Source organism: Nyctereutes procyonoides, unplaced genomic scaffold (assembly GCF_905146905.1).
Source record: "Nyctereutes procyonoides isolate TBG_1078 unplaced genomic scaffold, NYPRO_anot_genome, whole genome shotgun sequence".
In the NCBI taxonomy this organism is placed as follows: Eukaryota; Metazoa; Chordata; class Mammalia; order Carnivora; family Canidae; genus Nyctereutes; species Nyctereutes procyonoides.
Genome location: NW_026575031.1, coordinates 10,483,822 through 10,510,926, shown reverse-complemented (window position 1 = coordinate 10,510,926; position 27,105 = coordinate 10,483,822). Strand labels below are relative to the sequence as shown.

Here is a 27,105-nt window from a genome sequence, read left to right as displayed (position 1 = left end):
TTGTGAGTTTGAGCCTCACGTTTGTTATAGAGATTACTTAATAAAATCATTTTTTGAGAAAAAGTAATCTTATGATAGAAATTATCTTATTTTTTTTAAAGATTTTATTTATTTATTCATAGACACAGAGAGAGAGAGGCAGAAACACAGGCAGAGGGAGAAGCAGGCTCCATGCAGGGAGCCTGACGTGGGACTCGATCCCGGGTCTCCAGGATCACACCCCGGGCTGCAGGCGGCGCCAAACCGCTGTGCCACCGGGGCTGCCCTGATAGAAATTATCTTAATTCATATGTCAATTTCCTGGTTTTGATAATATACCATAGTTGTATAAGAAGTTACCCTTGGGGGAAGCTGGGTGAAGGATATATGGGACATCTTTCATAGTGGTTTTTTTTTTTTTTTTTAAAGATTTTATTTATTCATGAAAGACAGACAGACACAGGCTCCATGCAGGGAGCCCGACATGGGACTCGATCCCGGGCCAAAGGCAGGTGCTAAACCGCTGAGCCACCCAGGGATCCCCATCTTTCATAGTGTTTTCACAACCTCTTGTGAGTCTGTAATTATAAAAATCTTAAAATGGTGATTAAATTAGTTTTCCTGAGCAAATACATTTATTATTTAGGATTTATGGTTCAGAATGACTATAGAAAGTTTTCTCACTGATTAGGCTCCAGTTAACTTTCAAAATTTTGTAGAATTATTTATAAGTAGATAAATAGAAGAAAGATAAATAGAAGATACTCAAAGTCAATTCTATTCTAAGAGGTAAGATAAGAGTTTAAAAATATCTTGGAAAAAATATCTTGGTAGGTTTTTTATTTTTATTTTTTGCATGTTTATTTTTTTCTGTGATTCTCTGCTCCTAAGGTTTCTCTGATGTAATTAATTACAATTAAAATGAATGTACTGACAAATTATGCATATCATAACATGCCATTGTTGTGTTTTAGAGAGTTATTTGGTGTAATGTCCATATTACATATTTAATTTAATATGTTAATTGAGCCATTTAAAAACTTAGTGCTTACTGTGTTCTGGGCTCTGTGATAAGCACTTTATGTGTGTCCTTCATTTAATCCTACTGTTTAATGGAAAATATTATTGTCCCTAATTCTAGATGAATACAATAAGGCTTAGAGATGTTAAATAATTTGTCTAATGTCACACAGCTAAGTGGGGGTGGGGGGAGAGCTAGGATTCAAACTGTGACCTTGTTGTTGTTCCTACTCATTGCTCTCTGATGAAGCTGACAGTGTAGTCCAAAGGGGAAAACATTGACTTGGGGGAGTCAGGAGACTTGTATGAAATGCCTGACTCTCTTGGCTGATTAACTTTGAGGCCTTGAGCAGGTAATTTAACCTTTCATCTACAAAGTGAGGAGACTCAAAAAGAGACCCTTCCAGTCTCTTTTAGCACAAACATTCTCCAGTTCCCAAGAAATTTGTCCAGGGCTCAATAGTGTTTTTCTGTGTGTTGCTTCTGTGAAGGATATTCTCTACAAATGTAAATATTCCTTTTAAAGAAAGATGTCAAGGCAAATCTTTGTGACTACTAAAGTCTGTGTTCTCTTAGTTTTGTAGAATACAAAATATAGCTTTACTGGTTCCACACAGATCAAATTATGGGGGATTGACTCATGCTAATAAAAAATCATAAGAGCTTTCCTTCTTTTTTTCTTTTGTAATTTAGAATCTGTGTTAATGATAGTAGGGTAGTGAATACTAGTTTCTGCTATTGTAGGCACTTCTTCGGGATCAGAGACTTACGAAACACAAATTTGAAAGCCATTTTTAAAAAATATTTGAGAGAGAGAAAGTGAGAGAAAACACTAACAAGGGGGGCATAGGGAGAGGGAAAAACTGACTCATCCCTGAGCAGGGAGCCCAACATTGGGCTCGATCCTGGGACTCCAGGATCATGACCTGAGTTGAAGGCAGACACTTAACCGACTGAGCCACCCAGGTGCCCCTTAAAAGCCGTTTTGGACGGCAAATGTTTTTGAGGAGTATTCTTCTAGGTTGTGTAAAAGCCATATAAACCATGTTTTTTTTTTTCATAGTACAGGCCTAGTGATTATGTATCTAGAAAAATGGATTCTTGTATCTTCTTTGATTAGTAATTTCTAAATGCTGATGAAGTCTTTCCTTTAGCCCTTCCCCCACTTCATGTAGATTATTGTATATATGTTAATAGTACAATTTTAATATTTCTTTTAAAATATGACCCAGTCTAGAGGATACATTCTGCTTACTTTAACTGCACTTGAGTGTTTTTCAGACTATTTTTTTTCAAAGATTTTATTTAGTTATTTGAATTGAATGAGAGAGAGAGAGAGAGAAAACATGGTGGGAGGAGGGACAGAGGGAGCAGGAGAAGCAAAAGCAGGCTCTACACTGAGCAGGGAGCCTGACATAGGGCTTGATCCTAGGACTCTGAGATCATGACCTGAGCTGAAGGCGGATACTTAACTGACTGAGCCACCTAGGCACCCTTCAAACTACTTTAAATGCCAGAGTTAATTTTATAGTTCGGATAGTTATTCAGTGTCAGTTTGAGATAATTGTCTCTTGTCTTGAGTAAATGATAGTGGATTTGGCCAGATAACTTTCATTAATTCATGTTGACTTTTATTACATTGTCTTTTGGAGGGAGACCTCCCTTCTTTTTTTAAATTTTGATCTCAAATTCTGCATAGTTCTCATATATGTTACCACTGCATTACCATTTTGTCATAGGCAGTGTTATGTAATATTGATGCCATCTGTAGGAGGCATACACCACATATGTTATAGAACTCCAGAGTGAATTCTAATACATTGTAGACATTTTCACTATTCTTTTTCTCTCAAGTTTCCAAATACTGTTTTCTGCATCTCCTACAATATAAACTTGGCTTTTTTTTTTTTTTAAGATTTTATTTTTTTGTGAGAGACAGAGACACAGGCAGAGGGAGAAGCAGGCTCCATGCAGGAAGCCCAATGTGGGACTTGATCCCAGGATCACGCCCTGAGTCAAAGGCAAAATGCTCAACCTCTGAGCCACCCAGGCATCCCTAAACTTGGCTTTTTAAAAGTCAAGTTTATTGGGGTATAATATATGGAGTAAAATTCACTCTTTTTAAGGTAAACTCTACACCCAATATGGGGCTTGAACTCCTGACCCCGAGGTCAAGACTTGTGTGCTCCAGTGACTGAGCCACCCAGGTGCTCCTAAAATTCACTCTTTTATAGCTGTATAGCTCTTTGAATTTTGACAAATACATACAATTTGTATAATCATCATATATATAATATTTCCAACATTCCATAAAGTTCCCTGGTACCTCTCTATAGTCAGTTTCCTCTCAATTTCTGAGTGTCTATCAGCTAACCTGATTTCTCTCCTTATAGTTTTGCTTTTTCCACAATGTCCTATAAATAGAATCATAGAATATGTAATCTTTTGAATCTGGCTTCTTTCATTTAGCATAATGCATTTTTGAGCTACAAATTACATATCATAAAGTTCATCTGTTTAGGGTGTACAATTCAACAGTTTTTAGCATATTTATGGAGTTGGGCCATCATCAACATAATCTAATTTTAGAACATTTATATCACCCCAAAAAAGAGACTTTGTACCCGTTAGCAATCACTCCTATTTCCTGTCTCCCCTCCTCCCCAATTCTCTGCCCTAGGCAAACACTAATCTACTTTCCATCTCTATAGATTTGCCTATTATTAACATTTCAAATAAATGGTATCATATAATACATGGCCTTTTGTAACTGACTTCTTTCACTTAGCATAATATTTTTGGGCATCATCCAAGTAGTAACTTATATTAGTACTTCATTCTTTTTTATTGCTAAATAATTTATTGTAGTATGGATTCATCACATTTTGTTTATCTATTCATCAGTGGAGATATATGTTCCACTTTTTGTCTATTATAGATAAAGCTCTTATCATTTATGTACAAATTTTTGTGTGGATGTATATTTTCATTTCTTTTGGATATGCTGTGACAGTCCTATACACTTTTCTTTTTAACTGAAGTATAGTTGCCATACAGTATTATATTTCAGGTGTATAACACATGTATATGAGTTTTTGTATGGAAATATGTTTTTATTTCTCTTGGATAGATACCTAGGAGTGGAATTGCTGGGTCATATGGTAACCTGATGTTTAATGTTCGAGGAATTGCCAGTTTTCTGAAGTGGCTGCATGAGGGCTCCAATTTTCCACATCTTTGCCAATCCTCACTATTGTCTTTTTGATTATAGCCATTTTGTGGGTGTGAAGTAGTATATCATTGTGGGTTTTTTTTCCTATTTTAATTTTATTTTAACTTGTGTGGTTAACATACAGTTTTATAGTAATTTCAGGTGTATAATATAGTGATTCAACAATTCTGTATATTACTCATTGCTCATCATGATTAGTGTACTCTTAATCCCTTTCGCCTCTTTTACTCATTCCTCCACCTACCTCCCTTCTGGTACCCATTTGTTCTCTGTAGTTAAGAGTCTATTTTGTGTGTGTGTGTGTGTGTTTTGCCTCTGTTCACTTGTTTAGTTTTTTAAATTCAACATAGAGTGCAATCATATGGTATGTCTTTCTTTGACTGGCTTACTTTGCTTAGCATTATGCTCTCTGGGTCCGTCCATGTTGCTCCAAATGGCAGAATTTCTTTATGGTTGAATAATATTCCATTGTATACAGGTACCACATCTTTGTTCATCAATTGTTGGACACTTGGGCTGCTTCCATAATTTGGCTATTGTAAATAATGCTGCAATAAATATGGGGTGCATGTATCCCTTCATATTAGTGTTTTTGTTTTCTTTGGGTAAATATTCAGTAGTGCAATTACTGGATTGTAGGTTAGTTCTATTTTTAATTTTTTGAGGAACCTCCAGACTGTCTTCCACAGCAGCTACACCAGTTTGTGTTCCCACCAAAAGTGCCTGAGGGTTCCTTTTTCTCCACATCTTCATCAACACTTTCTTGTATAGTTGATTTTAACCATTCTGACACATGTGAAGTGATATATCTTTGTGATTTTGATTTATATTTCACTGATGATAAATGATAAGCATTTTTTTATGTGTCACATGTTTTCTTTGGAGAAATGTCTATTCATGTCTTTTGTTTATTTTTAAATTAGATTATTTTTTGAGTGTTGAATTGTGGAAGTTCTTTATATATTTTGGATACTAACCCTTTATTGGATATGTCATTTGAAATTTCTTCTCCCATTCAGTAGGTTGTCTTTTAATTTTGTCGGTTGTTTCCTTTGCTATGCAGAAGCCTTTTATTTTGCTGTAGTCTCAAGAGTTTATTTTTGCTTTTATTTCCCTTGCCTCAGGAGACCTATCTAGAAAGATGTTGTTGGCTCATTTTGGTTTTGATTTGCATTTTCCTAATGACTAAAGATGTTGAACATCTTTTCATGTGCTTATTAGCTACTTGGATGTCTTTTTCTGAGAAATATCTATTCAAATTATTTGCCTATTTTTAAAATGGGTTGTCTTTTTGTTATTGAGTTGTAAGAGCTCATTATATATTCTACATTATATTATATAACCAGGTAGATGGTTTACATATATTTTCTCCTGATCTGTAGGTTGTCTTTTCATCTTTTTGATGCTGTCTTTTGAAGTACAATAGATTTTAAAATAATGCAGTCCGACTTAGCAATCTTCTTTTTTATTGCTTGTACTTTTGTGTCTTATCTAGGAAATCACTGACTAAGGTTAAGAAGATTTACTTCTGTATTTTCTTCTAAAAGTTTTGTAGTGTTAGCTCTTAAATTTAGGTCTCTGGTCCACTTTGAGGTATTTTTTGTGTATGACGTAGGGTAGTCGTCATATATATATATGCATATGTATATATATGTATTGTTTTTGTCTCTTTTTTCTTTATCTTTTTATTTCTTAAATACCATATATGAATCTTCTCTTGCTCTGTGTTCTCATGATTTTCTGGGTTTCTTTAGTGATATATTTGGATTCTTTTTATTTTTTGACTATCATCAGTTTTTGATTTATGGTCACCATTAGGTTTATATAGAGCATGCATATAGCAGTCTGTATTAAGTTAATGGTCACTTAAGTTCGAACTCATCCTAAAAGCATTACATGTTTACTCTTCTCCCCTCCTTGTTTTAAGTATATGGTGTCATACTTCACCTTTTATTTTGTGAATCCCTTTACTGATTACTTGAATTAAGTTAGAGCAGGTGTTTGCCAGAGCTGTGGTCATTCCAAACTGCAGGGTACTCTCCCTGTGTTGTCTCCTAAAAAGCTTTCACTGGTGAGTGGGGCCTGTAGTCAGGCCAGATGTCTGCCCTCAGACCACTGCTGGTGCCATAATTGGATTGGTGTGTGTGGTTATCTTCTCCTCTCTCCAGGGCAGGAATCACGCGGGAGTGGCGCTGGCCCCTGTCAGGGCTGCTTGCACACTGCTAGGCATGTGGCACCGCTTTGGATGTTCTCCTGACAAGGGCATGTTGAATGGGGTGGATTTGCAGGAGAATGCAGAGGCAGTTTGCTTGGTGTCAGGAAAATCCAAGCTGGTCCACTGTGGGAGGCTACCTGCAGCCACCAGGGAAAACTCCTGCCGAAGCCAAGATGCAGGGAGTGGGGCATACTTTTAGCAAACTAGGTGGGGAATATTCCAGCTGCACTGGTTCCTGCAGGTGTCTACATATCTAGGCTGGGGGCAGGGGATGGAAATGATACCTTAGTACCATTGAATCCATGTAATGTATTACTAGAAAAAAAGATGCCTCTGTTAAGCAAATGTTTGAAAGCTACTGAACTCACTCTTCTTTTTAGTGGACAAACCTGAAACCCAGAGAGGTAAATTGACTTACTTAAGGTCATATAGTTAGTCTGGAGTAGGCTGATACTCCAGTGCTTTTTTTTTCTATGTAGTATTCTCTTGTCATAATGTTAAAATGGTAATACTTATTGGCTCATGGAACAATTAGATCACAAGATATGATAAACTCCTAAATTTTTAAAAAAGTTTCTTTTATACTGAAAAATAGCACTAGAAACTAAATACTCTTGTGAGTTATCTGCACTAAGAAAGTGGGGGTTATTTTTTTAAAGAAACCAGTTTCTAGCACAAAGCCTTTTAAAATTACTGTGCTTGGGTTTGTAAGTAGTGTAAAAAAAATGTGGCACAACTGTCAGAGGTTATAAATGACAATACATTATGGAAATAGGCAAGGAAACAAGTAAGGATTTGCCATGGGGAAACAGACATTATATTTTGTTATCAGTTTTGACAAACACCAGCAGTGGCTTATCAATGTTGAAAGGGTAAAATTGAATTCATTAGGCACAATTTTAATGGTTAGAATAAGTTATATTTTGTAAGAAGTATTTGGTTCTGAAATCCTTCCTTTATTGAAGTTTTTCTAGAAATTACTAGAGTGTGAAAGCGGTACTATATTGGTAATTCTGAGATTGGCTGCAGGACCAATGACTAGGCAGTGCATGGTTAGATCGAGCAGAATCTTATTAGAATGCTTTCGGTGGATTTGAATAGTCTTATTTAATAATGGTATAGTGGAAGAAATGTCCTCTTTGGACTCAGGAGAACTACGTCAATCTTGACTCTGCTTCACACTACCTATGTAACCTTGAATGAGTCACTTTACTTCTATGACTTTATCATTTTTTAAAAAACAATCAATTGGAAAAAGATAGTGATATCTGCTCAGTCTACCTCTCAGAATCATATGAAGAGAGGAAATGAGAAAATAAAGTCCTTTGTAAACTTTATTTTTAATTTTTTTTAAAGTAATCTCTACACCCAGTGTGAAGCTCAAATGTACAACCCTGAGATCAAGAGTCACATGCTCTACTGACTGAGCCAGCCAGGCACCCTTCACTTTGTATCTTTTAAAGTGTTATTCAGCTATAGTCTTTATTATTAATAACCTTTGGAATTATGATATACAGGGTTTTAAAAAGTTTTTTCTTCTATTTGGCCGCAATTTACTGGCCTCTATTCCATGTCTCTAGTTTTAGGAGGAAGTTTTGCCCCATCCTTAGTCTTCTTTTTCTTTCAAATAGATGACATTTTTTCCACTTCCATCCATTAGAAGAGAGTACTCTGTTAGTTTCCTCTTAGGAAAAGAGGAGTTGGTTTTTATTTTGTACAGATATTTAGCTTGACAAGCCTGGAGGAAGCATTAAACTTATAAGTTGCATGTAGGTTTTCTTATTTGACGTTGCATTTCTCTTCCTTGTAGGTGAGTTTCTTGCCTCCTGCCTTTTATTGTCCTCTGCTTCCTTTAGATGGGTTTGATACCTATTATGCCTTTACCTTGGTCAACCCCATTTGTTGGTCAGTAGGAGTTCATGATACCCTATCAAGATATGCTTTGTGGACACAAATGGTACAGTCATTATACTTCAACTCCCCCAGTACTGACAGACAAAAGGAGATTTCATTTGCTGATCTGGCTCCTGTGCCCGAGATGGAGTTAAGGATCTTTGTCAGTTTTTAGAAACTGTAGATATGGAAAACAAGTATTTCTTCTCTGTTGGTAAAATGGAAGAATCTTCTTTTTCTGATACCTAAAGCTGATGAGATTGTCAATTTTAGTGTTATTTCTTTTTCATCTTGGTTAAGAGAGAACATTTTTTATCTAAAGGTTTTCAAAGACATTTCCAGTGGTCACCATCTGTCTTATCAACCTCTTTTAATTCAGGTTAATTGAAAAAAAATAAGCTTATGTATTTTAAATATGACTGAGTTGAAGGGGTATTTTGGAGAAGTCATATGTAGCATAAAGTACTGTTTATTCTTAGGAGATCGATTTATGCTTTTTTGTTAGACTGTATCATCTGGAGTTATGTTTTAAAAATAACATCTCATTTTAAAAAATTAGAGGCTAGTTTTTTTTTTGTTTTTTGTTTTTTTTTTTTTTTTTAAAGTAAGCTCTAGGGATGACTGGGTGGCTTAGAGGCTGAGCATCTGCCTCTGGCTCAGAGCGTGATCCCAGGGTCCAGGACCAAGTCCCGCACTGGGCTGCCCGCGAGGAGCCTGCTTCTCCCTCTGCCTATGTCTCTGCCTCTCTATGTGTCTCATGAATAAATAAATTAAATCTTAAAAAAAAGGAAACTCTACACCCAATGTGGGATTTGAACTCACCACCCCAAGATCTAGAGTCAGATGCTCTACTGGTAGAGCCAGCCAAGTGCCTCTAGAGGCTAGTTTTTAAAAAGTCACTGAATTTAATTCTGATTTAAAACAAAGGAAATACCAGTGTGTCTGTCGTTTATTTAGAATTTATTTAGAATGACTGCAAATTATGTTATACTTTTAATTTTAGAATCATGTTGTTTGTGTAGTTAAATAGAAATGACTTATAGGGGTACTATGTTAAAAGCTAGCATATGGTTATTTAAGGATACATTCTAGTAGGGTCATTTTCTTCACAGCAATTTTTTATTAGATAGGTGGGAAGACAGAGCCTGGAATGCAGTGGATAAAGGTGCCTGTGCCAGTTGAGTTACTCATTGGGAATTCAAAGGTCGGCATGTACTTTAATAATTTTCTAAGAGAAAATCATATCTTGGCCTAGAAAAATAGATTTCTAAAAATACTATAGGGTTAGCATTCTCACTATGCATTATTTTGTACTCCATAGTATTGATGTATTATAAACAAAAACAGGGGCACCTGGGTGGCTCAATCAGTTAAACATCTGCCTTTGGCTCAAGTCATGATTTGAGGGTCCTGGGATAGAGCCTGGCGTCAGGCTCCCAGCAGCTTGGGGAGTCTGCTTCTCCTGCCCCTCCCACCCCCGCTTGTGCTCTCTCTTTCTGTCTCAAATAAATAAATACAATCTTTAAAAGCAAAACCAAAGCAAAAATGTTGGTTTCCTACAAATAGCCTTGCAATTATAACTGAAACTTAGTACTGAATACTAAATAGATGAGAGATCTTCATAACGAGTAAAACTGGGCAGTTTGAACAGCTTGATCAGTGATTTGGCTGGAAATAGAATGACTTCTCTAAAATATCAATTATTAGACTTAATTATAGTGGGCATTATAGGATGGCTTTCATATTTTTCAGTAACCTAATCTTAAATCATATTCTATAATTTGTACCATTTTGTGATAACAGTGTATTTTGTATTCAGATATTTTACACAAAAATGCACTTTTTACACCTTTTTTTGTGTGCACTAACATACTTTCAGACGAATAGGTTCTTTTGCTTAGTACTCTAGGGCATCATTGTGGGCTCTTAAAAAAATGCTTGCTTGTAGGCATATACTTGTCACCAAGCCAGAGGACTGTAGACACACAAACATCGTGTGTGTTTAAACATATCAAGCATAAAAAAAAAAAAAAAATAAATAAACATATCAAGCATAGGCATTAGCAGTTAGAGAAACATTATAGGTATATCTTAAGTCACAGAGTAGATGGTTTTCAAAAAAATTGATTATAAATAGTATTTTAAATGAGCAATTTACAGAAATCTATAGCAAATCCTATTAAGTGAATACAGTGTATATAAGTTAAAGTAATACATAATTCAACCTAGAGTTTTCAAGTTATTGATGTTGTAGTATAAGCAGCTAGGCAAGGTAACCCTTTCTGGAGTAGCAGACAAAAGCCAGAGGTTTATCCAAGGGCAAAAACCCCATCAGAGAAGACACAGCCTGCTTTGTTTGGAAGAGGCCCTGGCCCCGGAAATGCTAATGGAACCAAAAACACTAATGGTGTAAGCATATGGATTCCCAACTATAGAAAGGGCAAAATCTTGGGAAAATGGAGATTTCTTTCCATGTTCAAAGAGATATCTGAAAATATTTAAAAAATACTTTTATATGAATACTCAGTTGTTTAAAAATGGGAAGTTTTGAGAAATTATATTTGAGAAGAAAAGCCTGAAAAGTAATATTTAAAAATCAGGAGGAATAGTTAACATGCTATACTATCTTCTTTCCAAGAATAAAGGGAGTATGGGCAGTCTGGGTGGCTCAGCGGTTTAGCACCTGCCTTCGGCCCAGGGCCTGATCCTGGAGACCCAGGATTGAGTCCTGGGTTGGGCTCCCTGCAAGGGGCCTGCTTCTCCCTCTGCCTATGTCTGTCTGTCTCTCTCTCTCTCTCTCTCTCTCTCTCTCTCTCTGTCTCATGAATAAATAAATAAAATCTTAAAAAAAAAGAATAAAGGGAGTATGTAGCTGTTATATCCAAGGCAATATGCAAAGGCTAAATATTATATTCTACCTCTGCATGTGTTTCAGTAATAAAGTGTTTTTTTTTTTCTATAACAGGAAAAGGGGTTTTAGTAGTTCTGTATCTAAATAGGGAAATACCTAGGGTACCACGTTTAAAATATTCAGAAATTGTATAAACATAGCCATCATATTTGCTTTAAAAATTCGCCATTTTGTCATTGTGTCATATTGGTGCTCATCTATTTTGATGAGTGCCATTCAAGCCTGGGATCCCAGAAGTATGCTGCTACCAAGTAAGCACCTGTCAAACCCAACCCACAGGTCCTGGTGTAGATTCCCGTTCTACTTGCATTTCCAGGAAGAGAGACGTGTTTGAATATTTTCAGGATAACTGTTCTCAACAGCTCTCTGGGAGCCTTTCTCTCTCCTGTCGACTGTTTTCTTAGGAACTTCTCTCAACTTTTCCCTTCTACCTGGTGATTTTAGGTCACAGAGTTTAAAAAAAGGGGTTTTTCCCTTCTCAAAATATTTTTTGGGGGATTCCAATTCCAAAGGAATTGTTTGGTTAAAGATAATCTTCGTGTTAAATTCTGGAAGAATGGAGGAGAATCCAGGGGACTGTTTCATATTTTCCTATGGAAAACAGTGGATGTAGACTATCCTGAAGGATTACATGCAAGGTGAGAATAAAAGATAATTTAAGCCTTCCAGGAAGCCAGGAGTAAATGGAGACGAAGAGAGTAAATCCAAGTGTAATACAGGAGCCAGAAATAAGCATTTCATTAAGAGCTGCTTAAGTTTTATACTTTTGGTTTCTATTGAATAAAATTAAAGTTGTCTTATTCAGGGCTCATGCATTTTCCATGTGAGCTCTCTGAGGCCAGTGATTGCACACAAGCACAGGAAAGATCAAATAGAGCAATTTGAAGTAGTAAGCAATGGGGAGGAGTAGCCTAGGTGATTCTGCAATGATATCGATCAGGGAACAACAGGGAGGGAAGAACCCTTTGAAGTGAAGGAAGCTTGTAGCAGCAGGTGAGGGATACAGATAGAATAACACTTATTTAGTCCGCTTGGTGGAAGAGGAACTAGGGCATTAAGATCTGCACCTAGGAGACAATCAGAAGAGAAAGGATGGGGAGAGGTGGAGTTAAAGTAAAATCTGAACTATCAAAAATGAAGTATCTGAGGAAAAGCAGTGAACTCCAATTCTCTTTGCATTGCCCCAGCCTGCAAGCAAAATTGCGTCTACAATTTTACATCTTACCTCCAAAATACATTTAAATTGATTCTCGGATTCTGATTGGGCAGTGAAGATACAATTTATGTTTACTTTCAGATAGTGGAGCTGTAAAAATTTTTGTATACCAAATAACTGTTCTTGTCATTTCTATTATAGTTTCAGTGTGTTTGCCACCAAAAATAAAATCAGCTCTAACACACAGGAATCAGAGACAAGAATTATAAAATTAATTTTAATTTGGCAAGTTGGTAAGCAGGTCTATATGCATGATTCTCCCACTAATGCTTGTGGGAACTTAATCAAATGGGTGATCTTATGTATGTGAAAGAATTTTAAATTCAGAAGGATCCTCATACATAGTCTAGTCTGACTTTAAAATTTTAGAGATTAAGAAAAAGTTGGTATTGACTACATGACAAAATTACTTTTCTTTTAATTGAGAAATCACTTGGAAAGCATGAAACTTAGTTGAAGCTGCTGTATAAACTTTGTCATGGCCTATTCTGTTCTGTTTTCGTTATCTTGATATGAGACGTGTGCCTCCTAAATGCAGACAGTTTGATCTACTCTAACAGTTGTCCTAACAGTTAAATAAATTATCCTCCTTTTTCAGTGAAGGGTTGCTTATCTATTTATTGGCTGGTAAGAAAGTTTCTAGATGCTTTCCTTGATTAGAAGATTATACTGTTAATTGATTTATTATCCTCAGTGTGTCTTAGGGGATACATAGAATCAGTGTTCTGCTTTGTTGAACAGACTTTCCCTTGGTGGCTCTACAACAAATTTGAAGTTAAATTCTATTAATGAAATGCCTCATTAAAGTGCTTAGAATGCTTCAGAGAGAGGGGCCTTGGAATGGACTTCATTCAGTCATCCCAAAAATATTTATTGAGTATCTTTTATGTGACAGGCATTAGGCCAAGTACAGAATAAAGTCAAGGCCACCAGGATCCAAGTGCTAGGGAAGAGAGACCATTGCTGCTGTACTCCCTATCCTGGACTATGATCAGTGATGTAGGTACTCTTCTTCTCTCTGCTGAACGTTTTTCTTAACCTGGGGCTCTAGGCCAATACTGGTTGCTTGGTGGTGGAACCTATTGGCCCTTTTGTGTACTATTATTACCATATTGAAAAGTCCAGTTGATAAAGACAGGTTTCTTAGAAAAAAATTACTAATGAATTATTTGCATTGAAAGATGCTGGGAGATATTAAATGTATCACCATTTGGTTTAGTTGGAATGACTTACTGACTTCCAGAAATATTGACCGAATTTAAATAAAAAACAAACTTAGACGATTTCTCACTTTGGATAAACCTTAATTTCTAACTAAGCAGTAAGAAGAGTCACTAGAAGAAAGTAGAAGTATTTATTTAATCTTTGCATACGGAGAACTTTTTAAGCATAAAGATGATGGAAGAAATCAAAAAGGAAAAGATCAAAAGATGTATCTATCACATGAAAATTAAAAATTTCGTGTCAATACATCAAAAACAAAAGCTGGAAGGCAAGCGAAAATTTAGAAGAAAAAATTGCAGCTAATATGGCAAAAGATTAATATCCTTAGGAATAATAATAAAAACTCCTTATATAAACATTAAAAAAGGATCCAATTGCTCAATGAGAATAGTGCCCCCAAATGGACAATACAATTAGAAGTGACAATTTTACTTCACCTTCCTTGGTAAGCAAGAAAATATAAGTTAAAATGAGATGCCGGGTTTTATGATTTTAGGCTAGCGAAAACCAAAAAAAATTCTCAGTTTTATTTATTCATGATTGACCTAGAGAGAGAGGCAGAGACATAGGCAGAGGGAGAAGCAGGCTTCTTGCAGGGAGCCTGATGCGGAACTTGATCCCAGGACCCCGAGATTATGACCTGAGCCAAAGGCAGATGCTCAATCACTAAGCCACCCAGGTGCCCCTGGTATTGTCTTTCTGAGAAGATCGGCAAGTTCAGTCCCAGAACCTTCTCTTAAGGTAATGATGAAAAATACAAGAAAATAATTTTTATATCAATATGTTTTTTATTTTTATTTTATTTTTAAAAAGATTTTATTCATTTATTTATGAGAGAGAGAGAGTGTGACAGAGACACAGGCAGAAGGAGAAGCAGGCTCCATGCAAGGAGCCCGATGTGGGATTTGATCCTGGGTCTCCAGTATCATACCCTGGGGTGAAGGCAGCGCTAGACAACTGAGCCATCTGGGCTGCCCTCAAGATGTTTTTTAGAACATTATTTATAATAATGAAAAAAATGAACATATATAAAATAGAAGATTGATTACATAAATGATATGTATGGAATGTTTGTGCTCCCGCCAGAGGCTCTAGGGTAGAATCTATTCCCTGCCTCTTCCAGCTTCTCATGGCTGCGGGCACTCTTTGGCTTATGGCTGCATCACTGTAATCTTATCACATTGCCTTCTCCTCTTCTGTGTGTAACCTTCCGTTGCCTCTCTTTTTTTAAGATTTATTTTGAGATTATGTGTATGTGAGCATGGTGGAGGAGGGTCAGTGAGAAGGAGAGAGTCTTTTTTTTTAATATTTTTTTTTAAATTTTTTATTTATTTATGATAGTCACAGAGAGAGAGAGAGAGAGAGAGAGAGAGGCAGAGACACAGGCAGAGGGAGAAGCAGGCTCCATGCACCGGGAGCCCGATGTGGGATTCGATCCCGGGTCTCCAGGATCGCGCCCTGGGCCAAAGGCAGGCGCCAGACTGCTACGCCACCCAGGGATCCCGAGAAGGAGAGAGTCTTAAGCAGACTTCACACTGACCGTGGAGCCCCACTCTAGCAATGTCACGATGCTGAGATCATGACCTGAGCATAAATCAGGAGTCCATCTCTCAACCCATTGTGCCACCCAGATGCCCCACCACCTCGTCTCTTTTGTAAGGATACCTCTGATTACATTTAGGACCCACTGGATAATTCAAAATAATCTCCTGAATATAATTTATCTTTTTTTTTAAAGATTTTATTTATTTGGGTGAGAGAGCAGGAGCAGGGGCAGAGGGAGAGGGAGAATCAGACTCCCTGCTGAGCGGGGAGTCTGATGCAGGGCTCTATCCCAGGACTCTATCCCAGGACTCTGGGATCACGACCAGAGTGGAAGGCAGACGCTTAACTGACTGAGCCACCCAGGTGCCCCTGAACTTAATTTATCTTAATCACATATGTAAAGAGCCTTATCTATAGAAGGTGTCATTTAGAGGTCCCAGGAATTAGACCCCATGTCTTTGCGGGAGCACTTATTCAGTCTGTTACGGAAGGTAATACATCAAAATCTTCATGGTGATTTTCTTTGGGTATTATGGTTATGCACAATTTTAATTTTACTTCTCAAATCCTTCTGTCTTCCAGGAAGACTCAGGGAAATATTATTAACTCTGTGAGCTGCTCTTAAACTGCATTAGATATGATTTAAACCTTTATGAATTTCTTGATTATCAGGTCCTCTGCTTAGATGTTTAGAAGGGATTTAAAAATGTTAAAAATATGGGTTTTTCTCTCCTCCAGTTTTATGACAATTATTAGACTTAGAGGCTGTACCTGACAGTTAAATAGAACTCCTTTATTATTTTTCCTCCCATGGATTGCTTTTAAAAGATTTTTAAAAAAGATTTTGAGAGAGAGAGTGCACACATCAGTAGGGAGAGGGACAAAAGGAGAAGGAGAAGCAGACTCCCCATTGAGCAAGGAACCTGATAGAACTTGGGTTCTATCCCAGGAATCTGAGATCATGACCTGAGTGGAAGGCAGATGCTTAACAGACTGAGCCTCCCAGTCACACTCCTAAAAGATTTTTAACCAATATACTATATTTAGTTCTAATTAGCTTTCCCATTTTAATTAATGAAGGACATATATAAATTTCAATGAGAAATTCTGATCATATTATGAAATAATTGAATACAAAGTAACATTAAGACTCAGTGTAGAATTTCCATTGGGCTCTTTGAAATATTGAAAATACCTCATAGATTATCACCATTATTCTCTTTGCAGATAGTCATTTTAACGGATGTTTTTAATTTCTAAATGTCCTGAGAGCCCTAGTTTGAGAATACCCTTAGAATTTACTTCTTGAAATATTTTTAAAATGATGCCTTGGGCAGCCCCTGTGGCGCAGCGGTTTGGCCCCTGCCTGCAGCCTGGGGTGTGATCCTGGAGACCCAGGATGGAGTTCCACGTCGGGCTCCCTGCATGGAGCCTGCTTCTCCCTCTGCCTGTCTCTCTCTCTCTGTGTGTCTCTATGAATAAATAAATAAAAATCTTAAAAAAAATAAAATAAAATGATGCCTTATATCAAGTTATTCTTCTCTTTTATTAAGATGACTGTTTTTTTTTTTATAAAATTAATCATTGGGGGATCCCTGGGTGGCGCAGCGGTTTGGCGCCTGCCTCTGGCCCAGGGCACGATCCTGGAGACCCGGGATCGAATCCCACGTCGGGCTTCCGGTGCATGGAGCCTGCTTCTCCCTCTGCCTGTGTCTCTGCCTCTCTCTCTCTCTGTGACTATCATAAATAAATAAAAAAAAAATAAAAAAAAATTTTTTTAAATTAATCATTGAATCCAAACTTAAACTTGTAAATTTGTCATCTTTAATAAAATCATTTCTGCCTTTGTCAGGGCCCTTTAACTTTTGGATGCATTCAGAATATGTTTTTGTATTAGTAACTGCCTCAATTTACCTTTCATCTTCAGCTTACCTACCTTGCTTAAACTGGCTTTTAACTTTAGGAAGAAGTAAATGTCCCATTTCATTTTGATGGACAGATAGCAATGTGGTAAAATATTAAGATTTAAAGACAAGAAGTTCAGCTGTATGTACAAAACAGGATCTCATCCTGTTCTCAGATATGCTAATTCTTGGAGATGTCTTTATTCATTCCCAGCATCATTCTGGATTTTGGGTCCTTCAGGTTGTTGGAAGGTTGAAATTTTGTTCTTATAAAACTGAAGATTTCTGTCTCTAATATTGCTACTGTTGGCTACTACTATGAGTCCCTACTTTTCTTTGCTCCTTTGAATTCCCCATGTCCTTAAAGAAGCAAAGCAAACAAGGGGTTTGAATATTAGGTTTGGGACTACATAAAAAATGCTAGCTTGTGGGATAGGGAGGTGAATTTCAATTCTTTAGGTTATTTTGTTTGTTAAAGGTCTGGGTAGCTTTCATAAATCACAATGACTCCTTCCCATATACATATTTTGTTTTACAGTAGAACTATAACATAATAGGAAAAATTTTTTGCCTCAAAGAATAAATGTTGATGTGACCAAGTTTATGGTTTCATTTTTGAGGTTTATTGTATGCTGTAGTATCTAAGTTTCTTCTGTCTTATACATATTGGATAATATTTCCATAATTTATCCTGAATAGTATTTCAGTGATACTAGCTATTTATAAGTGAACTGAATGGACTTTCCTCAGTATAGGTATAAATATGTACCCTTATTGCCTGGGAATTTTAATATTTTTAACTTTTAATTACAGTTAATTATCACTGTCTTTGACTGGAATCCATGTACTTGGAAAATATGCTTGTAAAGCGACCACAAAATAATAGAGTTAAGCAAATCTATAATTTTGAAAAATCTCAGAAGCCTTACAATAGATACTAGAATCTAAGTAGTGGCAAGGATGCCTTTTTCCCCCCCAGTGTGACCAGAGGAGATACCATGAAGATACAGAGGTCAGCTTTTAGGCCCAAACACCATCAGTGGAATTGGGGCTAGAATTCTGTTTTACATAGAATTGTTGGGATTTTTTTCTGCACCAATATTTCTTCAACATTTTGAAATATGTATGTTAAGTATGCCTCTTTTAATACTCAGAGGCCAAACGAACTGACTGTAACATCCTCTGGCCATATTGTTTATAAAGCTTGAGAGTCATGAAAATAGGTTTAGAGAATGATTTTCTCCCGAGAATGAATTACCACAAGTTGAAAACCGGAAACAGCTTTGGAATTGCTATTGAGTTAGGAACTTAGTTGATATAACAGAAGAGGTGGCACTGAAGTAACATTCTGCTTCTTATTGCATTACACTACATGATATTGCTATGCAAAGGAGAAACAAAAATGTATGTATATATTTCTTGAATTTTTTTCCCTGAAGATTTTCTCATGATTTTCTTGTGTTGTTGGGAGGGATCAATAATATTGTCTTTATTTTTACCAATGTACCTAAAGGGGATACTGAAAAGAAAATATATGTATCTCAGTATATATCAGTTTTTAAAATAGAATACAATGTTTTAGGATAGGGAAAATACACTATTTCCTCTATTGCCCTAAGATTTCTACCATTTTAGCTCCCAGAATGTAGAATGTAACTATTTTTTTTTTATTTTTTAATTTATTTTTTATTTTTTAGAATGTAACTATTTTGATAAATTCTGTGTTTCAAAACTGTATTGTAAGAGACAACCCAAATATCCATCAATTGATGAAAAGATAAATTATCATACATCAATAAAATGGAACAGTACTCAGCAATAAAAAGGAGCAAACCATTGACATATGCAACAACATGGGTTAATCTAAAATGTATTATGCTAAGTGAAAGAAGCCAGATACAAAAGGGTTACATGCAGTATAATTCTTTTTAATTTTTAATTTAATTTAATTTTTATTTGCATTTATTCTATACAGAATTTACTCCCGGGCCATAAATTTGTTTCTTCAGTTTCTTCTGGGATATCTTTTTCTTCTATGCAACCTCCTCTTCTGGTTTAGGAACAATCTGCTCTTTTTTAGTAAGAATCATCTCAATGTGGCAGGGAGAGCTCATGTATGGGTTAATCCAGCCATGAGCCCTGTAAGTTCTGTGTCGCATCTTAGGCTTTGTTCACCTGGATGTGCTCACTGACCAGAGAATCTACATCTAAATCCTTAAGTTCAGCATTACTTTCTGCATTTTTAAACATGTGCAGTAAAAATTCACTCTTCTTGGGCCCCTGACCCTGTGTCCAGCCCCACTGTTTGGCCTGTGCACACCTACCAACTCCACCATTGTAGTGATGGAATGGCACACACTGCTTCTGCAAAGTGACATCTTTCAGATACTTGGTGGCTTTTTGGATATGCATACCCTTGATGGCCTGGGCAGTTTCACGTGTGTTCTTAAAGTGAACATGAAGATTTGAACCTCTCGATTTGCGTGATTTTGTAGGGTTTTCTGGGTCCAGCGAGTAGCGAACCATCTCTGGAGGTCACCGCAGGCCACTCGGGAGAAGAGCAGTATAATTCTTTTATATGACGTTCAGGAAAGGCAAAAATATATGGACAGAAATCCCATCAGTGGTTACCAGGAACTATAGATGTGGAGAAGGAATTAACTACAAAAAGACACAAGACAACTTTTTTAGGTGATAGAAACATTCTTTATCTTTTTTTTTTTTAAAGATTGTTATTTATTTGTTTTTCTTTTCTTTTTTTAATTCATGAGAGATGCATACAGAGAGAAGCAGAGACACAGGTAGAGGGAGAAGCAGGCTCCATGCAGGGAGCCTGATGTGGGACTCGTTTCTGGGACTCTGGGATCACACCCCGAGTCAAAGGCAGATACTCAACTGCTGAGCCACCCAGGTGTGCGTATTTATTTATTTGAGAGAGAGAGAGTGAGTACAAACAAGAGTGGTAAAGGGAGAGGAAGACGACGACTCCCCACTGAGCAAGGAGCCTGATGCAGGGCTCTATCCCAGGACCCTGGGATCATGACCTGAGCTGAAGGCAGATGCTTGACCAACTGAGCTACTCTGGCTCCCTGAAAGCATTCTGTATCTTGATTATGGTAGTGGTTATATGACTGTAGCATTTATCAAAACATTTCACTTAAAAAGGGTGAGTTTACATTTTGTAAATTGTACTACATTAAATCTGACCAAAAGTTATGTTCTACTGAGTGGGTTTTCATCAAATATTAATTTACTGTAATTCAATTAATACTTGCTACCTGCTAACTACTAGCTTATTGTATCAGAATTTTTATTTATTTATTTTAAAAAATAATTTATTCATGAGAGACAGAGGCAGAGGGAGAAGCAGGCTCCATGCACAGAGCCTGACATGGGACTCGATCCTGCGTCTCCAGGATCACGCCCTGGGCCAAAGTCAGCGCTAAATCAATGAGCCACCCGGGCTGCCCTGTATCAGAGTTTTAGCTGCAAGCAACAGAAACTGACTTTGGCTGACTTAAACAGAAATTTATAGAAAAGACATGATTGACTTAGAAAATTTATAGGAAGAATGCAGAGCAGGGTTGGAAAATGGACAATACCAACAGAGGCTAGGGAGCACCCAGAATCCAGAATAACACTGTAAAGCCTATTGGGAAAGGGTACTGCTACCTCTTCCTATGAACTCTGGATGCCATAGCTTGTCCCACTGTCACCAAGGGTCCTGGGAATGAGGCATCAGTGTCACATTGCTGCCAATTCTGCCCCTCTGCACTTGATATTAGTGCTGCAACTGTCTTAACTGTTTGCATCTGGCACTAGAATGTATTCTTAGTCCCTGCTTCTTTACTCTAACAGCTTTAGAGTCAAGGTCTAGGATAGGAATGTCTAATATGCCAAGCTCAAGTCCTATGCTAGCTGCAAGGGAGACTGGAAAAATGTCTGATATTTTCAGTTTCTGCCAGTATCTCCCACCAAGACTCCTAGATAAGGCAGTACATACACTGGGCAGAAAAGTCCATGATATGTGTGTATATATATATATATATCTCCATCAAAATAAGAGATTTATTTATTATTTATTTATTATTTATTTATTTATAAAAATATTTTATTTATTCAGGAGAGACCCAGAGAGAGAGAGAGAGAGAGAGAGAGAGAGAGAGAGAGAGAGAGAGGCAGAGACATAGGCAGAGGGAGAAGCAGGCTTCATGCAGGGAGCCTGATGTGGGACTTGATCCCAGACTCCAGGATCACACCCCCGGCCGAGGGCAGGCGCTCAACCACTGAGCCACTCAGGCATCCCAGAAGAGTTTTAAAACTTACTTTATATAGCCCTTATTCTGTTTGTGAATAGGCCAGCATTCTGTTAATTTTTATTGTAATGATGCTATTTATGAGTGTGTCACAGTCCAGCTTCATATATGATCTTTGATCTTTAGGCTGATTTTTAATATATTTTTTTTTGAATTTTTATTTATTTACGATAGGCACACAGTGAGAGAGAGAGAGGCAGAGACACAGGCAGAGGGAGAAGCAGGCTCCACGCACCAGGAGCCCGACGTGGGATTCGATCCCGGGTCTCCAGGATCGCGCCCTGGGCCAAAGGCAGGCGCCAAACCGCTGCGCCACCCAGGGATCCCTTTAGGCTGATTTTTAAAAGACGTTGTAATTATCTTTTCCTTAGAGCAGTTTTAGGTTCACAGCAAAATTGAGAGGAAGGCAGAAAGATTTCCCATACTCATGCATAGCTGCCTCCATTATTTAGGCTGATTTTAGTTTGAAGAATGGTTCTGAATCTGCAGAGAATGACCAGTAATATGTACTTTGTGCATGGCAAGTCAGTAGATGTTGTTAATTCCTCAAAGTTAGGAAAAGTATTTTTTAAGACAAAAATGTGCTTAAGATACAAAAACAGTACGCTAAAAGAATGTACCATGATAAAGTGGGGGAATCTGATGCTAGGTTTTTCCCTGAGAAATGTAAAGTAGACTATAATATCAGAAAGTCAAATGAGAAAATCCTGGGCTTGACTTCTCAGAATCTTCTGAGATGATGATATGCACTAGTAAGTAAGGATGTTCAGGGAAACCAAAGAAATAGCATTACATGGAAGGAAGTGAGGATAGTGACAAGCAGGAAAGAGAGAAACCTCTTGTCTTTAGTTTGTCTTTGTTCCATTTGTCTTGCTTTGCCAAGAGGTGGTGCAGAGGTTAAGGAGCAGCATAAAATGGAGCACAGATTTGGAAGACTTCCTCTTGCTAGTAGAAAGGCAGAAATAATATAGGGTTAAAAATGGACGATGATGTCTATCAACATTTAATTTGGCTCATATGGAATGAAGGAGATGCACTTGACTAGGCAACATTCAGGACCTCTGATTGGCTGTGCAACAAGGAAAGTGGACTTGTTAAAAATCTTAGCACAGCATACAAAGGAGAGGGAGACCACTAGCAGCCTTTTACCTTTGCCTGAGATCTAGCAGAAGTGACTCACTAGACATTCACTTCTCTTTCAGATCGGTAAAGAATGGACACTTGGGCATTCTGCTTCGATCTGATTATCAAATGATAGAATATCCATATGTACCGAAGTCAGGTTCTTAGCAGCTCCATTTTGGATAGTCCAAAATGAGATTGATAAATAAGTAATAGGACTCTAGAGCAGTTACCAAATGGACGTAAGAGGTAGGGAAATTTGCTATGAGGTGATTAAAAGAAACAATGTATTGAATCTGTTAAAGCCAAAGAAGTACATCATTGTCAAAATCAACACTTACCTACTTATTCAGAAAGTATTTATTGAGTGTCCACCTACTCTGTTCCAGGCACTAGTCATGTACAGAGGGTACAGCAAGGAAGGCAAACTATTGTCTGCCCTGAGGAGTTGACGGTCTACTAAGAAGTAGACACACTGAGTACAATCAAGAAATGCTATGTGCTTTCCCTAACATCCTGAGAGACTCCAGTATAATTTAAGCTCAAGATGGGGAGCCTTGGGGAACATAGGAGTCTTGAGACAAGAACATGAGATTTTCAGCCTGGAGGCAGGGAAAAAACTATGGCTTTAGAGAAAATGACAAAAATCTAAAATTGGCAAACTGTAATAAAAGAAAGCAGAGAGGAGAAATTCAGTGTTAGGCAATGAAATGTAAATACAATGTATTTATTCAGTGTAATACAATGAAATGTAAAGACAATGAAAAAGAGACAAATATAAAAAAAGAAGTTAAAATACTGCCTATGTGTTGGATAAAGAAATGAAATCTTATTAAGGTTAAGTCGCTTTCTCAGGATCACAGAACCAGTGATGCCGAGGATTAGATTCTAGGTCAGTTGATTTTCAGAGCCTAAATTCTTAACCATTACACATTACTGCCCCTTAAAATCAACAAGAAGTATGGTTCTGTATAGTCGTTTAAAAAAATTCTTGTCAATCTTATTTCTTTTCTAAGTGATGTATTTGTTGTTAGTTTCATTATGTTGATTGTGCTTTGTACCTTATGCTTTTTTTTTTTTCATATATGGATAGGTCAGTTATGTAGTTTCTGAAACCTTACCTTAATCCTGATTTTCTAAATGTTTCTGAAATGTCCCAGGTACAATGGCAGTACTATGTTTACCAGCATTTGTCTTTATTTTTTTTTAACAACTATAGTGAAGGTTTATTTTTAAATAATTATGGAATTTATTCAGGGATACGTAGTGTGTGTACATGAATATTCTAATTTTTTTCAATTTAATCATGTGATATATAAATCTATGATTACAACAGTGTAATCAACATATGCTGGTTGATTTTTCATTTTAAGGACAAGACCAAAATCAAAACCTTTGAACTTATTATACTTTGCAAACTGAAAGAATCAAATAGCTACAATTCTAAAATAGCATCAATAAATCCAGTATTGGGCAGCCCCAATGGTGCAGCGATTTAGCGCCGCCTGCAGCCCAGGGTGTGATCCTGGAGACCGGGATGGAGTCCCACATCAGGCTGCTTGCATGGAGCCTGCTTCTCCCTCTGCCTGTGTCTCTGCCTGCTCTCTCTCTCTCTCTCTCTGTGTGTGTTTCTCATGAATAAATAAATCTTTAAAAAATAAATCCAGTATTTTTCTTGTATCAACAGGCTATACTGAAACAAGGTAAAATATAAATACCCTATGCTGTACTTAATTTGAAGTGTTAACCACTGAAATCAATTACAGATGTTTATTGTGAGATGCTACTATGAAGGTTGTAGACTCAAATGCTGATAATGGTAATCAAAATTAAATTTATGGGATACCCAGAAAACAGGCTGAATTGAAACCCATACAATTTTAAAATACTCATGAACAACAATTTTTGAAAGACATATAGAAGGCTATTGTTTTCATATAAATTGGGAGTTTTAAAATCATCTCCACTTAGTGCTTCAATTGTCACATAGTCATAAACCAAAGACTAAATCATTTAAATGATCACAAATACTATTTAGGCAAAAATTCTCATTTGTCAGTACTTTTAATGTTGTATACATCAAATTATAGTAAAAAGATGACTATAAACAACATGCAGCCCCTCTATTTTCATGAACACGACAGATTACGGTAAACCGAGTTTATATTCCATCCAGTGTGGTTCTCCCATTTAGTTCACTTTGTGATGTGTCATTAAGAATACCTTCGAATCCAATAGTCTCATCATTACCCCTTAAAATATCCAATGAAAGGTTTGAGCTTGGAAGAGATGGAAGATGCTGAACCTGCTGCACCCCACCCTTGAATTCCATTTGTAATTTTAGTGGAGCAAACAGACCCTGGATGTTTCTTAGTGTAGAAAAATTCATTTTATCTTGGTTGAGCTGGGATTTTTTTTCTGATAATTCAAGAGGATGACTGGGCAAATTTCATTTTTCACACAAGGGAGACCTTTTCAAAGAAGATCATGCTGTTCAAAAGGTCCACTTGCTGAAAGTTCAGTAACTGGAATACTGTCCTTAAGCTGAGATCCAAGTCCTCCGACATTCATCTTCACTTGCTCTGTGAACAGCTGCTCAGCCCTATTATCATCAGCCAGCCCCGCTGCTCACTTCGTTTCCACCAGCATTTGTCTTTTAAAAATAACAGTTTTATTGAGATAATTTACTGACTTCTTACTAAATTGAGATAATTTACTAACTTGTCTTTTATTGAGCTTGTTTACTAATGTACAGTTCACCCTTTTAAGGAGTACAGTGAACTCATTTTTATATATTCACAAAGTTCTTCAACTATTACCACTCTCTATTTTTAGAGCATTTTCATTACTCCCAAAAGAAATTCTCTACCTGTTAGTGGGCACTATTCACTTCCTCCTATCACTAGCCCATGACAACTACAAATCTAATTTCTGTGCCTATAAGTTGGTCTATTTTGGACATTTCACGTAGATGGAACCATATTGTATGTAGCCTTTTGTGAATGACTTCTTTCAGTAGCATTGTGTTTCCGAAGTTCACTCATGTTGTACCACGTGTCACTCCTTCATTCCCTTTTTAAAATATTGTGGTAAAACACATAAAATTTACCATCTTAATTTTTAAGTGCACAGTTTTGTGATATTAGATACATTCACATTGGTGTGCTTCATTCCTTTTTATTGCTGAGTAGTAATCCACAGGATGGATATACCACATTTTGTTTATCCACTCATCATTTGATACATTGTGGATTATTTCTACTTGTTGGCTGTATTTTTTTTTTTTTAGAGATTTTATTTATTTATTAGAGAGTGCAAGCAACCACAAGCAGGGGGAGTGGCAAGCTCCCTCTGCAGCAGGGAGCCTGATATGGAACTCGATCCCAGGACTCTGGGATCATGACCGGAGCTGAAGGCAGGCAGTTAACGGACTGAGCCACCCGACACCCATATGTTTTAGCTGTTAATGAACATTTGCCTGCTAGCATTTACTTTTAATCTGAAATGCCTTAATCATTATAAGGAAGAAAGGATTTTGAATTTGTATTTTCAGTGAACTCTTAGACCAGTGAAATATTGCTGCTGTGCTTCTGGGAAATCTACTTCTTTTGGCCTCTGAGAAGGTGGCCTTATCCCCATTTGTAAGACGAGAAGACTATATATAGCTCAAAGTATTGTGAAAAGGAGTATGTCACATTTAAGACTAGGAAAGGTTAAATGATTTCCACATGGCAGGCATCGGGGATAGAAGTTGGTTTTCAAAGAAGAAGGAAAGAAAAGAAGGATGCTTGGGCAGTTGCAGATGGAAAGTTGAAGTTTATCTTTGGGCTTCACCTAGTTTCCTTCCTCTTCCTTTTGGCATCCCTTGTTCCCTCATTGCCAGAGCTTTCTTGCTACCCCATTGTAGCAGTTCCAGTTAGTCCTTCCTTCTTCACTTTCCCTCAAAACTATCTGTTTGGTATGATTAAGTATCAGCTTACTTTGTACCACCCATGTGACCAATAAACCTGTGTTGCTTAGTTTGCTTTTTTTTTTTTTTTTTTTGGTGATGGGAGAAGTATGTGTTTACTTGTTAACCCAAATCAACTTGTAGATGATGGAATGCCTGGTAATCTAAGAGAGTTTGAAGCAGGGCATTCATACCATTCAACCTACTGCACCTATTTAAAAAAAGATATTTGGTATACAGAAAGAAAGAGGGGGAGTGTGAGGTTCTTACAGGCTTTCAAGGAATTGTCTCTACCTTAAAATCCCAGGAAGGAATGCTGGAATATGAGAGTCATGATGGTAATAGCTCTCTACAAAGGCAGAGAAAAAAACCTCTCAGCTGAATGCCATTTCCTAAGGAAATAGTCATTGTAGAAAAAGGTATGGAGTAGGGGACAGTTTTGGAGCTTAGGACATTTAGGTAGAAGCAGAGTCAGATGAAGTTAGTACCATCTCTGATGGAGGGAGAAATTGGTCACTGAATGCCATCCCACTGCATTCCTGGTGATTACTAATGGTAGTAATTTATACAATCACTTAT

At 37.0% G+C, this 27,105-nt stretch overlaps 1 protein-coding gene and 2 pseudogenes across 3 annotated transcripts in view; 1 reads left to right on the top strand and 2 right to left on the bottom strand.

Moving 5' to 3' along the window:
* The window catches only part of FRMD5 (FERM domain containing 5), a 312,961-nt gene that overhangs the window by 14,920 nt on the left and 270,936 nt on the right, over positions 1–27,105 (top strand). The window lies entirely within an intron of this gene.
* LOC129504262 (60S ribosomal protein L17-like) lies at positions 19,118–19,665 on the bottom strand (annotated as a pseudogene).
* Positions 24,723–25,148, bottom strand: LOC129504233 (proteasome maturation protein-like; annotated as a pseudogene).